Source organism: Silene latifolia, chromosome Y (assembly GCF_048544455.1).
Source record: "Silene latifolia isolate original U9 population chromosome Y, ASM4854445v1, whole genome shotgun sequence".
NCBI lineage: Eukaryota > Viridiplantae > Streptophyta > Magnoliopsida > Caryophyllales > Caryophyllaceae > Silene > Silene latifolia.
The window spans coordinates 392,233,901-392,247,317 of NC_133538.1; the positions used below are offsets into that span (position 1 = coordinate 392,233,901).

The 13,417-nt window shown below is 35.7% G+C and overlaps 2 long non-coding RNA genes and 1 other non-coding gene across 3 annotated transcripts in view; 2 read left to right on the forward strand and 1 right to left on the reverse strand.

Annotated features, from left to right (window-relative positions):
• LOC141630050 (uncharacterized) overlaps positions 1 to 11,521 on the forward strand; it is a 158,178-nt gene extending 146,657 nt beyond the window's left edge. The window contains exon 2 of the long non-coding RNA XR_012537416.1: positions 8,584 to 11,521. This is a non-coding gene — a long non-coding RNA (uncharacterized LOC141630050). The remainder of the gene's footprint in view (positions 1 to 8,583) is intronic.
• Positions 481 to 5,013, forward strand: LOC141634413 (uncharacterized). Its single transcript, XR_012539130.1, has 4 exons — positions 481 to 742; positions 1,867 to 1,957; positions 2,228 to 2,317; positions 4,541 to 5,013. It is a non-coding gene; the product is annotated as an uncharacterized LOC141634413 (long non-coding RNA).
• TRNAD-GUC (transfer RNA aspartic acid (anticodon GUC)) lies at positions 8,645 to 8,716 on the reverse strand. Its single transcript has one exon. It is a non-coding gene; the product is annotated as a tRNA-Asp (tRNA).
• Positions 11,522 to 13,417: the final 1,896 nt, after the last annotated feature.

Here is a 13,417-nt window from a genome sequence, read left to right on the forward strand (position 1 = left end):
GGACAGTGACCCCGAACCTCCTGGGTTAGCTTATGCAGCGTGACTTTTGGTTTTCCAACCTAAGTTCTATATAAATGCTGCTCTTCTTTCGTGTTTATTTTTCATTCGGTCGTCATTTGTTCATAGCATAAGATTAGTTTAATAAAAATAAAAATTGTACGTAATTCGTTTCAATTATTTATACGGGAAAGTGGTAATTAGACCCCTTTACTTTAATCAATTGTGAAATCTAACCCCTTAAGTTTTGATTGGAGTAATTGACCCCCTTACCTTTTCCAATATGTGAAATTAAACCCCTTTCAATTTTTCCGGCCAATATCTCACCGGAATTTCAATTTCTCATCTTATCGGATACGTATATTACTGAAGTATAAATTCCCGTATACGCATCACATAGACAATACGTGTATTATTACCGATTTATACTCCTTAATAGCTTTACCACTCATTTAACCCACTCTCTCTCACCTACTCTCATTATGTCACAGCTCCATATTTCCATCTCACCCAATTCATATTTCACCTCTATGTTTTCCAGATAATTCACTATTTTACGCTCCCTTATCAACTAATTTCTATGTATTTTTTTCTCAAACTACTTTTTAGATCGATCTTACAAGCTAATTTATGGAAAATTCAATCAATGGGAAAGTGTGGTGAGGAGAAGAAGTGAATAAATGGGATAAGAGTTCGAAGAAGAAGAAGAAAAGGAATTAAGTGGAAAGAATCAAAGAAAAACAAGGTACTCCTGCTTGATTTTAAGCTTATTGTTATGATCACAGTGCAATTTCATGCGTTTTCTTTCGAGCTGCGTATGTGAGCTGGCAGGAAGGTGTGATTGTGCTAATGATAGCCTGCTAGTTCATATTGTTTTTTATTGTGACAAATTATAGAATAAAACCCAGTAAAAGTTTAATTACATAAACTTAAGCAAGCATAGATCGGATAATGAAAATGCGCCAATGTGTTAATCTATATTTTAGAGATCCGTTTCGGCTAGCATACTAAGCAATAAGTTGGATGATGCATATGATCAGTGCGTTTATGCAAGGCATCAATAGCATCTAAGCTTCTTATTTATGTAATTATGGATGATGCTTATCAATATAGGATTGTTATTTGAGTTGGGTTGTGCAGGGTCTGGAGTTATGTGCCAGTTTGCATCTCATTTTTGTAGTGAATTTATGCTAATTATTGTCGGAGGATAATGCTGCATAGTTGATCTTATCACTGTACCTTTGAGATTTTATGACGCTTCTGAAACATTTTGTTCATAGGATTTCTCTTGTTCATATAAAAAGTAGTGTGAGGTTAGGACGACTCTCACCCCTGATTAAAATAGAGGTTAAAATAAATGGAGGTTGTGAGAGGTTTTAAATTAAGACGGTCTTAATTCTTAATTAGCAAGACCAACTGTCGAGCTAGTATTTGAGTATGTAATTTTCAACCCTTATTATTTGTTGCTTTGGAAATTCAAATAAATTTTGATGCTTTTCCAAGAGGTTTTAAGAGTCGAGTTTTGTTACTTTGGTTAACAACACTGAATGTGACACCTTCAGGTGCGATTTGGGTTGGAGTACATATTTATAATTCCCGATTGTTTGTTCTTCTTAAACGAGTTCCTGAACTTTTTTTTAGACCCATCTCTGATTATAACAGTTACATTATGAAGGATGCTAGAAGGGGTCGATGTGTCAGTCACCATGTTTGCAGCTTCACACTGAAATCATTTAATGAATTCATGCACAAGGTGTTCGTCTCAGTTATTTGGTTTTGTTGGTTTCTTTGCTGGGATTGGTTAGAGCTCTCCTGTTCTTATATTGGCTATGTTAAACTTATTTGCAGACTTAGATTTTTTTCTTGCAGCTGAGGCAACTATGACTTCAAAAGTTAATACTTCAGCTGCATAATTGGTCGTTAAAGAGAGCAATGGCATGATGTTATACTGCATTATTAGGTATTTACTACATATCTAGAGCTGTAGCTTTCCACTGTCAATGGATAATACGGGCTACTCAAAAAATAGGAATTGGAAATGGTATAGTTCAGATGTATATTTTGTGGTCAGACTAAAGGTCATATATACAACAAACTACTTGAATAAATATGAGATATTATAACAAAAGTCTCAAATTTAATGATAGTAGCTCAGTCTTGATATGGAAATAACATTACAACATACTAAAACTCAAAAATGTTATAAAAGCAAATGTCTTTAAATATGCAGTGCTCCATCGGGTGCTCTAAGTGCTCCAATATGCAAAGGTTGTAGGAAGAACGCAAATTTCAGCATTGTTCGCGACCAACTAATGTACAGGTACCTTGTTTTTGCATGTGCCACTTTTATGACCTGGTTCTTTGCAATTGGAGCACAATTGTTTTCCACTTTTTGGTAATCTATATTTATAGGCTTTGCGTTTCACTTCCCCATATGATCTTTTCCTTTTATTTGGAGGTCTCCCGTGCTTGACTCTAGGATCACTTGGCAAAATTTCACTCCCATCAATTTTCTTCCACATACTTTGACCATTCAATGGCTCCAAAGAAAACGCATATGATGTCTCATAAGCATTCTTGCTATACCAAAATGTCACATAACTCTCTGGATTCTCATTCTTTGAGCATATGGCTGTAGTTGCATGTTCGCAAGGAATCCCATTCACATCCCAATATCTACATGTACACATACTTTTATCTAGGTTAACTGCAAATGTCAACGAACTATTATGCACATGCTCTACTTCATACACATTTTGGCTAGCCTCTATAGCTTTCCAGTTTCTTGTAGCTTGCATGTGATGTATTATCGTTGCTCGAACACTAGGCGTGACAATACTACTACATTTAGTAGCTTGCAGCTTCTTCTCCACCATCCTAGACATAACCTTCCTCCTAATTTCTTCGAGCATTGTCAAAATAGGTTTGTCTCGAGGTTCAAGAATCCATGAATTGAAGGTTTCTGCTATATTGTTGCAAGTAACACCTGTACATGCCCAACTTTTATAAAAGCACCTGCAAAACCTTTTTACATCTCTTGCTATACCAAAATTGGTCGTGATATATGAGCCTTTAATGCTAAGGATACACTAGTCCCTTCATTTGATCTTGTTAATTCATACATGTAATCTCGAAGGGAGGCATATTGTTTTTCTACTATTTTGGCACATGCTGACAAGGCAAATTTTTTCGCACTAGAAGCTTGCCATCGGCTGATCTTTACGCCATATGTGTTTTCCACGTCCTTCATGAATAACATCAGCTTCCAAGTAGGATGTTTAAGGAGCTTTTCTTGGTTTCCCTCGGCAAAGAAATTAGCATTAGCCCTTTTATTAATTTTGGTTGGTGCGCATGTATGTACGTCTTTGAAAAACCGTATCTGTAGACATCCAAATTCCTTAGTATATCTAGCACTAAGCTTCCATTTGCACTTTGGATAAGATTTACATTTGACAAGTACTCTATTTGTTTCATTATGACAATACTTCCATGCGTAATGTGTTTGGCAACTGTAGTAGATTAATTCCTTTCTAAGCACCTCAACCTTGTCAAATAGTTGCCCTAACTCGATCTTCACAGAACCAAATGGTCTGTCATTGTCATACATAAGACACTCATTTTGAGTGGCATCAAAGTTCTCTTCATCATCACTTAGACTAAGGGGGCCTTCATCATCAGATTCCCTCTCATAACATTGTTGTTTTAGCTGAAATGGTTCATAATCATTTTCATCTGTGCCCCAATAGTCATCTTTTATTCCATTGAATCTTTGATTTTGAACTTTTGTTTTTGTTTCTCCCATGATTTGACTCTTTCCAGAGGCATTTCTCAAGGAAATCCATTGCTTTTTCATTTCTTGCACATTAATAAATTCATCATCACTACTACCAGCCTCCTGGTCATCAATAATCTCTTCTTCCTCACTCCAATCTTCCTCAAGATCAGAATCTATGTTGATATTCTCAATCTCCTTCTCATTAGTGACTCCAACTTCCATATCTAACTTGGTGCTTAAAATAACTTCTTTGGATAAATTAATGGCCACATTTGTTTCCTGCAAATTCAGATTCTCTCCCTCAAGATATATCTCAATGGCCCCATGTGTGACTCCTTCTATCCGCAACTCCTCTATAGTCTCGGCATCACATAAAATTTGAAAACTTGCTAGTCTAATAAGGTAAAAACAATGTGTACCGTGGTGACAATATAAATCCTTCACGATCTCGTTCACTGTTTTCAGAGTTAATTTGCAGATATCCACATAGAACTCAACATAAGATCCATTCACATACTCAAATTTGTCTTCCTTTGATGCTAGATTTCCCCCGTAATAACACTTACAAGTAATGATATTTGCTGGTGCTTGTGGATCTATTAAAACAAATATAGAACAATAATTACTCATATATTAATAGCAAAAATTAACAAAGAGGTGAAAATAATATTCATAATTCTTGTAAGTAAATGTAATATATAATCTGATTTACTTCCATTATTGAATACTAACCTAAAATTATTTGCTTTCTTAACCCTAATTTTACAGATACACATTCTACTATACCAAGATGGGGTGATTGATAATGAATTATCCTAGAAGAATAGATTAAATGCCTTTAGTAGTATGTAAACATGGAAGTTGCCAGAGCATAAAGGAGTTTGCCAAAGACATGGAGTTAGCCGGCGCATGTGAACAACGTAGTGGGAGATGAGAAGACAATCGATGTAGATGTATAATCAGTCTTTTTTTTGTATATGGGGGAATATGTAGTTTTATACGTATGTATGTAATTTTATACGTATGTCATGTGTATTTTTATTTTTTAAAGATAAAGAGAAAATGGAAATTCGGTGAGATATTGGCGAGAAAATGGAATCCGGTGAGATATTGGCCGGAAAAATTGAAAGGGGTTTGATTTCACATATTGGAAAAGGTAAGGGGGTCAATTACTCCAATCAAAACTTAAGGGGTTAGATTTCACAATTGATCAAAGTAAAGGGGTCTAATTACCACTTCCCCGATTATTTATATTTCCGATTCAGTTTTTATTCTAGTTTCGTTCTTCTAATCCTCTAGAATTTGCTCAAGTTCTATTTGATATTTTCCACTATTTCTCCATTCTCTTTTGTTATTTCATTTACTTATATTTTATTTTGTCATTATGCTATTATTTACATGCTTGTATTTAGATTGTTTATGTTTTAATATGTTTGAGTAGCTTAGTTAATCTAGGGGCGGGGAAGCCATGTTTGATTAGCAATTTGTATATGTTGGATTAGGAGTTTTAATATCAATTTGTTGTTTATATCACATGCTTGTTTCGTAATGTTAATCTTTGATTCTTAATCACAATCGTTGGTTAATTTGTTATTCTTTTACTAAGAGCAACAGTCGGAAATAGAATTACGCTAAGCATGTTTTAATAGTCTGATCTAATTTGTGTGAGAGCTCGTTAGTAATCGCTCTATGGTTGGCAATAGGCCGAGAGGAAATGTAACCTAAACAACAATTGATTTTATGTTTTCCTAATTCGACTTAGTTAGTTGCTAATCTACATGGTCAACCCCATTTCCCTAGATCTTTATTCATCATTGTTATACATCCCATTCTCGTTATTGTTTTTAAATCACCAAACACAACCCCAATCGTAATCGACCTTGATAAAATTTGCTCCATGACAACTACTTGATAACTCCCGTCTCCTCGAGATCGACCCCTACTTTCATAACTGCATTCATTTGTTGTTAGCCTAGAATAGGGTAATTTATCTTTGTTTTGGGTACGCAACAACCCTGCCATGGACCCACATGTATTACATATCACATCCTCACCTCATACCCGCGAAGACCAAACTCGGTAGTACTAAATCCGCAGTTATATATCCTAATTATTATAAATAAACACTAATCCATTTTTATCTCACAGTCGATAGCACAATCTCTCTTTTCATCTTAAACTCGAAATAGGTTCCCATAAAATCCACAGTCCTCAATTACACAACAAACTTTCAATTGACAAATCTCGTATCCCTATCTCACCAAAATAGCGCTCCTCAAAAACTGACGTCGGTATAATAATATAACCACCTTTACCATATCACACGTATACATTTTCTCTCAAGTAGTTTCCACCACCAAACATAACTAAAACCTTTATTACATATCTTTCACCCTCTACTACTTAAATCGTCCCTACTCCATGTAATTGGTCACCTCAAACTTCCCCGTTCTAATCCCACACTCTCTTATTATTAGATATCGCATCACCAATCTTGGATAACCTCTAACCCACTCCCCGTTCTAGTACTCTCTTATATTCTTGTTTAATAAATCCTTATTAACATCTTTTCAACCCACATCAATCCATATATTTTAATTTACACGCTTCAAAGACTATTAACAAGTTATGTTATTACCCCCACTTAACTCTTTGGGACTTCAATTACTCTCTCATGATTCCACAAATCAAATCCCAACCATTTGCCAACCAAAATCCCCAATTCATACTCAATAATAACAACCCTCACAATTCCCCCAAGCCTCATTTGCTATCTATAAGTTCACCCAAACAATGAACATACACCTTGACTATGCATCACTCGTCATTCTTAATGTTACCTCGTACCATCAACTTACTCAACTCAACACACCCCAGGCAAGCCAAAGTCGCTTCCTTGTACTTCCAATTCCCAAACATAGACTATACACAAATTCACACTCTGATTTTTCATTTTGATCCTTCAACTGAACCAACACTTCTAGACCACAAAATAATACTTCCTTGATCACAAAACACTACTAATAGTGTAGAAGGTTTCTTCCTCAAAAATCCATTAGTTAACCATCACATTTTCGTATCTCTCACTTTCCATGTTCTAAATGATCAACACATACTCATATACAACTCACTCCCACTCAACGCTCTATTATTTCCAATATTTACCTCACTACTAAATTAAACTCAATTTAATCACTAACAAGTCCTCCAAAATTTACACCAATTTCATTCTCATTCTTGATATAGCTTTCTCTCTTTCACCACATCATACTCCTACTTATACTGTTTTGATAAGCCCATAATTATATATGTTTTTATCCCATATCCGTATATTGTTAGTATCGTCTTTCGCGTTATTTGAGCTATATTATTATATATTTGCTAGTCTCGGGATTTAATTACTATAATGTTATTTTCTTGATTAAGGGGATTAAATTGTGTGTATTAAATTGACAGGGAATAACAAGATAGAAGATGGGCTGAATTACACAAATAATTGGACGGCTATCGAGCACATTTACTGGATCAAAAGTAATTAAGAGGGTTGCTTATCAAGTGGATAGTCTTTGTGTGTTTCCCGTGTAACAAGGTCCGAAAAGAAAAGTCCAAGACAAAGAAAAGTCAAAGAAAGAACATAAGTTTCGGGTAGAACTCAACAATGGAAACTCCATCTTATCTCAGATTTTGCGTTCCAAATTCTATCTACTTCAGTAATTTCCGTATCCAAACTCTATCCCGAATCTTTCACAAATACCGACCTTGATCAAGCTATAAATATCCATGTTCTCCATCAGAATAAAGGAGACGTAAGAGAGCAGAATACCCATATATTTTCTAGAAATTGAGCGAAATTGAGTGACGATTTGAGACCTTATTGGGTCGTGAGAGCAGTAGAAGATGGTACTCCGGCGTAGTCTTAGTACACGGCGGTGTAAGGGAGGATTCTAGCTCAATTGGAGGTGCGACATCCGAAGGTTGTGCGACAAATTCCGGGCAGTAATTAAGTTCTCTCTACCTCTCTTGTATTCAATCTATGGTTTATTTTCGTTGATTAATTTCAGTATTGGAAACCGTTGGCTGTTTATTGTTAATCTTTCAGTAATTTGTATCCAAAGCTTTACTCATTCTCGATTGACAGTTGCAATTTTCAGTGGTAATTTGTTATCTTATTATGATTGGAATTGTATGCTTTCGCTAATTATGTAATTCAGGCTTAGTTCGAGTTGCATAATGCCAGTAGCAACTAGTTTAGGTAAATCTCTGCAAATTGGGGTTTAGTTTAAGTTAGGAGTAAAATTTGGTCAGTTAATCTTTAGGTAGTGACTACACTAAAGGGTTAATTGGATTAATGACGTCTTCTTGGTTCGATAATGCTTCTAATCCGGTCTTTAGTAGGGTGCGACAAACTTACATCGGTCGGTTAGTTAAGAATCGGTCTAGGCTTAGTTCAGGTCGGTTGTAATCTAAGAGAGTATAGGGAGTTATTGTTATCTTTAATTCCGCAGTTAATCTATTAATAAACTGGAGATTTGACGTAAACAATAATCGGTTGACAAGCTAAAATTACCATAAGAATATGTGCTTAATAGGGTATTTGACTTCGCGTCTAGCATTAGTATTCGGTCCTCTTAGTTTAGTTTTAATCACAAATGAAACCCCCCTTAATCGTACATAATGTTAATAGCCGTAAATATGTAAATAAATGGTATATATGTAAGTTAGTAAATAAAAGTACTTAATAGTTAATTAATTTTCCAATCTCTCCGTGGGATCGACCCTACTTATCCTTTACTACGTTTGTTATTTTTGAGGTTAAGATAGGATTATAAATTATTAATTTGTATACGCTTAACGACACGTATCAAATTTTGGCGCCGTTGCCGGGGATCGAACCCGGGTCACCCGCGTGACAGGCGGGAATACTTACCACTATACTACAACGACTGATTTTTGAGGATATTATAAGTATGTCGAGCCTGGACATTAAACAAAGCGCTTCTTGGGAGGCAACCCAAGCTTATTTAATGTTTTCATGTGTGTTTATTTTATAGCTTTCGTCGAGTCGGCTTAAGTGCCTCCCCGAGTTTCGCTACCTTTGTAGGGGGATGTTAATAGTGTCGGTAGCAACAAAAAAATTAAAAAAATATAAAAATACAAAAAGAGATTTTACTACTATTCCTGCTGATTTTCTGGGTATTTTGCTCGCTTTTTGTTTCACTTGTCTTGGTCGAGTGTTTCATTTTTCAGGAATCGGGATGCATATAGCTGATTGGGTTTCAACTTGATTACAAAAGGCACTGCTGCCTTGCTGGAAGCCATGGTCCTACGTTGATCGGACAGAGCATTATCATAACCAAATCTGGAGCATCTTGCTGTAAATGCTTCACATGAATCCGCTAAGTACCTCATTCCCTCTTATTTCTTTTATATGCTAAATTTTTCATATCAATGTCCATGTCGCATCGAGGGCGATGTCAAGGTTAAGTGTGGGGGAGAGGCAAGCTAATAATCTTAAAAATCAGGTCAAGTTGAAATAATGCTGCGAATAAGTTTTGTTTATGAAAATTCTAGTCGGAATAATGCAGCTGATGGTGAATTTATGACAGACCTGGTGAATATTGTTTTGTGTGCTGAACTTGGAGTCTGGCGGGTTGCCTTATATATTTTTGTTGCACTTACAGGTTTTAAAAATTTTTGGATATGACCATTTTTAGGGGAGATGCTGTCAAAATTTTGTCAAAAATTGGTATTTGACAAGTAAAAAAGACCTTGTGCTTATTGGACTAACTAGACTAGCGAGTCGACGACGAACTCTAATCTAACAACTTTTCAAAAAAAAAAAAAAAAATACTAACTTTTAAAATTAATTTCACTAATATTAGTAGTATACTAAAGAAATAACGTTTGAAGTCGTGTATACATGAGTTTTTCCTCCATTTTGAACTTGGATTGACTAATTAAGTGACATACATATTTTAAGTCTTCTTTAAATTAGAATCATAAAGCACTTACTTTGGCTATCTTTATTACACTTTTCGTTGACTCTAGAGTGTGGGAGCGTAAGCCGGTCTTATTAACCAATTTACTTTCATAGGTGACTCTCGCTTTAAGTTCTTGACCTCAATTCTATTCGGTGCCCGAGTGATTAGACCCTTAGGGGAACCCAATAAATGTATTGGGAGAATGCCTAATGACTTGTCCGGATGGGCGGGATCCATTGGTCGAAAGCTCGCTACAAGGGACACCGGATATATCCACGGGTACGAAAGGTGGAAATGTTGGAAAAAGAAAAGGAAAAAAGTCAAAAAAAACAGAGGAAAAACAACAAAAGAAAAAAAAAGTGAAAATGAAAAAATGAAAGAAGAAAAAACGTGAATGATTGTGGTGGTTGTGGAATGTTGGTGGGTAAGTTAATTGAGGTATGACGGATACACTTGAATGCTCGGGAGAACGATCCTCGTACTTAATGTACAGAAAGTAAATCCCCTTTCCCTAGGACCTTAAATTGCCGAACCCCTTCTCTACGAGTCAATACACTTGCACTTGCGCTCGAAGATAGTTGGACCGAGTGTATTGCTAATGCATTTATTTATCATTATAATTTAGAAGCGGTTTAAAATACTTATGTTGGCTAATTAGTTGATTGTATAGTTTGAAGTGGAGGGAAAATTTGGTATATGTTGCTTTCTAATCTAACTACAAATGTTTTCCGTTGACTCACCAACTTAAATTAAAATGATTTCTAAAAATGTTTTAGTTTGTCGTCGATAAATCTTGTCTTGGTTATGTCTAAAATCTTTGAGGTTGATAATTTATTTATAGCTCGTGTTTTGTCATTGTCGAGGGCGACAATAATCTAAGTGTGGGGGAATTTGATAAGCCCATAATTATATATGTTTTTATCCCATATCCGTATATTGTTAGTATCGTCTTTCGCGTTATTTGAGCTATATTATTATATATTTGCTAGTCTCGGGATTTAATTACTATAATGTTATTTTCTTGATTAAGGGGATTAAATTGTGTGTATTAAATTGATAGGAAATAACAAGATAGAAGATGGGCTGAATTACACAAATAATTGGACGGCTATCGAGCACATTTACTGGATCAAAAGTAATTAAGAGGGCTGCTTATCAAGTGGATACTCTTTGTGTGTTTCCCGTGTAACAAGGTCCGAAAAGAAAAGTCCAAGACAAAGAAAAGTCAAAGAAAGAACATAAGTTTCGGGTAGAACTCAACAATGGAAACTCCATCTTATCTCAGATTTTCCGTTCCAAATTCTATCTACTTCAGTAATTTCCGTATCCAAACTCTATCCCGAATCTTTCACAAATACCGACCTTGATCAAGCTATAAATATCCATGTTCTCCATCAGAATAAAGGAGACGTAAGAGAGCAGAATACCCATATATTTTCTAGAAATTGAGCGAAATTGAGTGACGATTTGAGACCTTATTGGGTCGTGAGAGCAGTAGAAGATGGTACTCCGGCGTAGTCTTAGTACACGGCGGTGTAAGGGAGGATTCTAGCTCAATTGGAGGTGCGACATCCGAAGGTTGTGCGACAAATTCCGGGCAGTAATTAAGTTCTCTCTACCTCTCTTGTATTCAATCTATGGTTTATTTTCGTTGATTAATTTTAGTATTGGAAACCGTTGGTTGTTTATTTTTAATCTTTCAGTAATTTGTATCCAAAGCTTTACTCATTCTCGATTGACAGTTGCAATTTTCAGTGGTAATTTGTTATCTTATTATGATTGGAATTGTATGCTTTCGCTAATTATGTAATTCAGGCTTAGTTCGAGTTGCATAATGCCAGTAGCAACTAGTTTAGGTAAATCTCTGTAAATTGAGGTTTAATTTAAGTTAGGAGTAAAATTTGGTCAGTTAATCTTTAGGTAGTGACGACACTAAAGGGTTAATTGGATTAATGACGTCTTCTTGGTTCGATAATGCTTCTAATCCGGTCTTTAGTAGGGTGAGACAAACTTACATCGGTCGGTTAGTTAAGAATCGGTCTAGGCTTAGTTCAGGTCGGTTGTAATCTAAGAGAGGATAGGGAGTTATTGTTATCTTTAATTCCGCTGTTAATCTATAAATAAACTGGAGATTTGACGTAAACAATAATCGGTTGACAAGCTAAAATTACCATAAGAATATGTGCTTAATAGGGTATTTGACTTCGCGTCTAGCATTAGTATTCGGTCCTCTTAGTTTAGTTTTAATCACAAATGAAACCCCCCTTAATCGTACATAATGTTAATAGCCGTAAATATGTAAGTAAATGGTATATATGTAAGTTAGTAAATAAAAGTACTTAATAGTTAATTAATTTTCCAATCTCTCCGTGGGATCGACCCTACTTATCCTTTACTACGTTTGTTATTTTTGAGGTTAAGATAGGATTATAAATTATTAATTTGTATACGCTTAACGACACGTATCATGTTTGAATTTACATCAAGTAACTAATCGACATCATTCCCAACAAATCACATATCCCACACTCATACTCTCAAGATATAATAGTCACTTACCATTTTGATTTTAAATGTCCTTCCTCAATCCTTTCGCCACAATAAACTCGTCATATTCATATTCCTTTCCCAATCAAGCAAGAGTATAAGCTTTTCTTTTCTAACTTCTACAAACATCCCTACATTACTCAAGCTCATGTCAATATCACTCGCCATATATCATTAAACTCACTTTTCATCCCTACAAGCTCATCAATTCACTTTCCTTTCACTTCCCTCCCTCACACCACGTAGGTCCACACGTCTTCCTCACAGAACCATACCACACACAAGGTGATGTTTCCCATACTCTAGAATCTGTTCTTCTCATGTAATAAGACCAATATATAAGCAAAACTACGCATTAAGAAACATAACAAACATAAACACATAGTTCACAACTCAAGGTAAGTAACCACGATTGCCCAACAAAAATTCAACGATTTCCAAGGCTACTCGTTCGAGTGGGCCACACTCGTTTGAGTGGGCCACACTCGATCGAGTGGGGCTCTTCACTCAGATGAGTGCCTCACTTCCAGGAGTTTCCTCGGGTTCTAAAAAAGGTCACTCGGTCAAGTGACCAGGCTACTCAATCGAGTGCCTAATGCTCGACTAAGTTTCCTCCCTCACTTGAAGAAGTGCACCTTATAAGAGTCCTCACACATTCCCGACTCACATAAGTTCACACATAACCCTATTCCACAGTTTCTAGGTACCATCACGTAAAACAAAGCATAAATATAGTATATGATAAATCATAAGACGATAACTAACATGCGAACAATACTCCTTTCTTCATAATAAAGTTATTTAACACATCAATATGTGCACATATGTACACCCAACATGGTTCACATAGACGTGCCTTAGATCATGTAACTTCATCAATTACTACTCATATGAATCCATCTTCCATGCACAAAGATATGTATATGCGACAACTACTATGCACATCAAAGAACGTTCCATTTACCCAACCGCAGTGTGACCGAATCGAGTTGAGAGGGCAAGAGTGTAACCTTAGGACGTCTCCCAAGCTTTCAACTAGCCCCTAACGACATAAACCGGGTGCATTTTATTAGACACACCTATGTTCATTGGGTTCATTGGTTTAGGTTCCAAAATT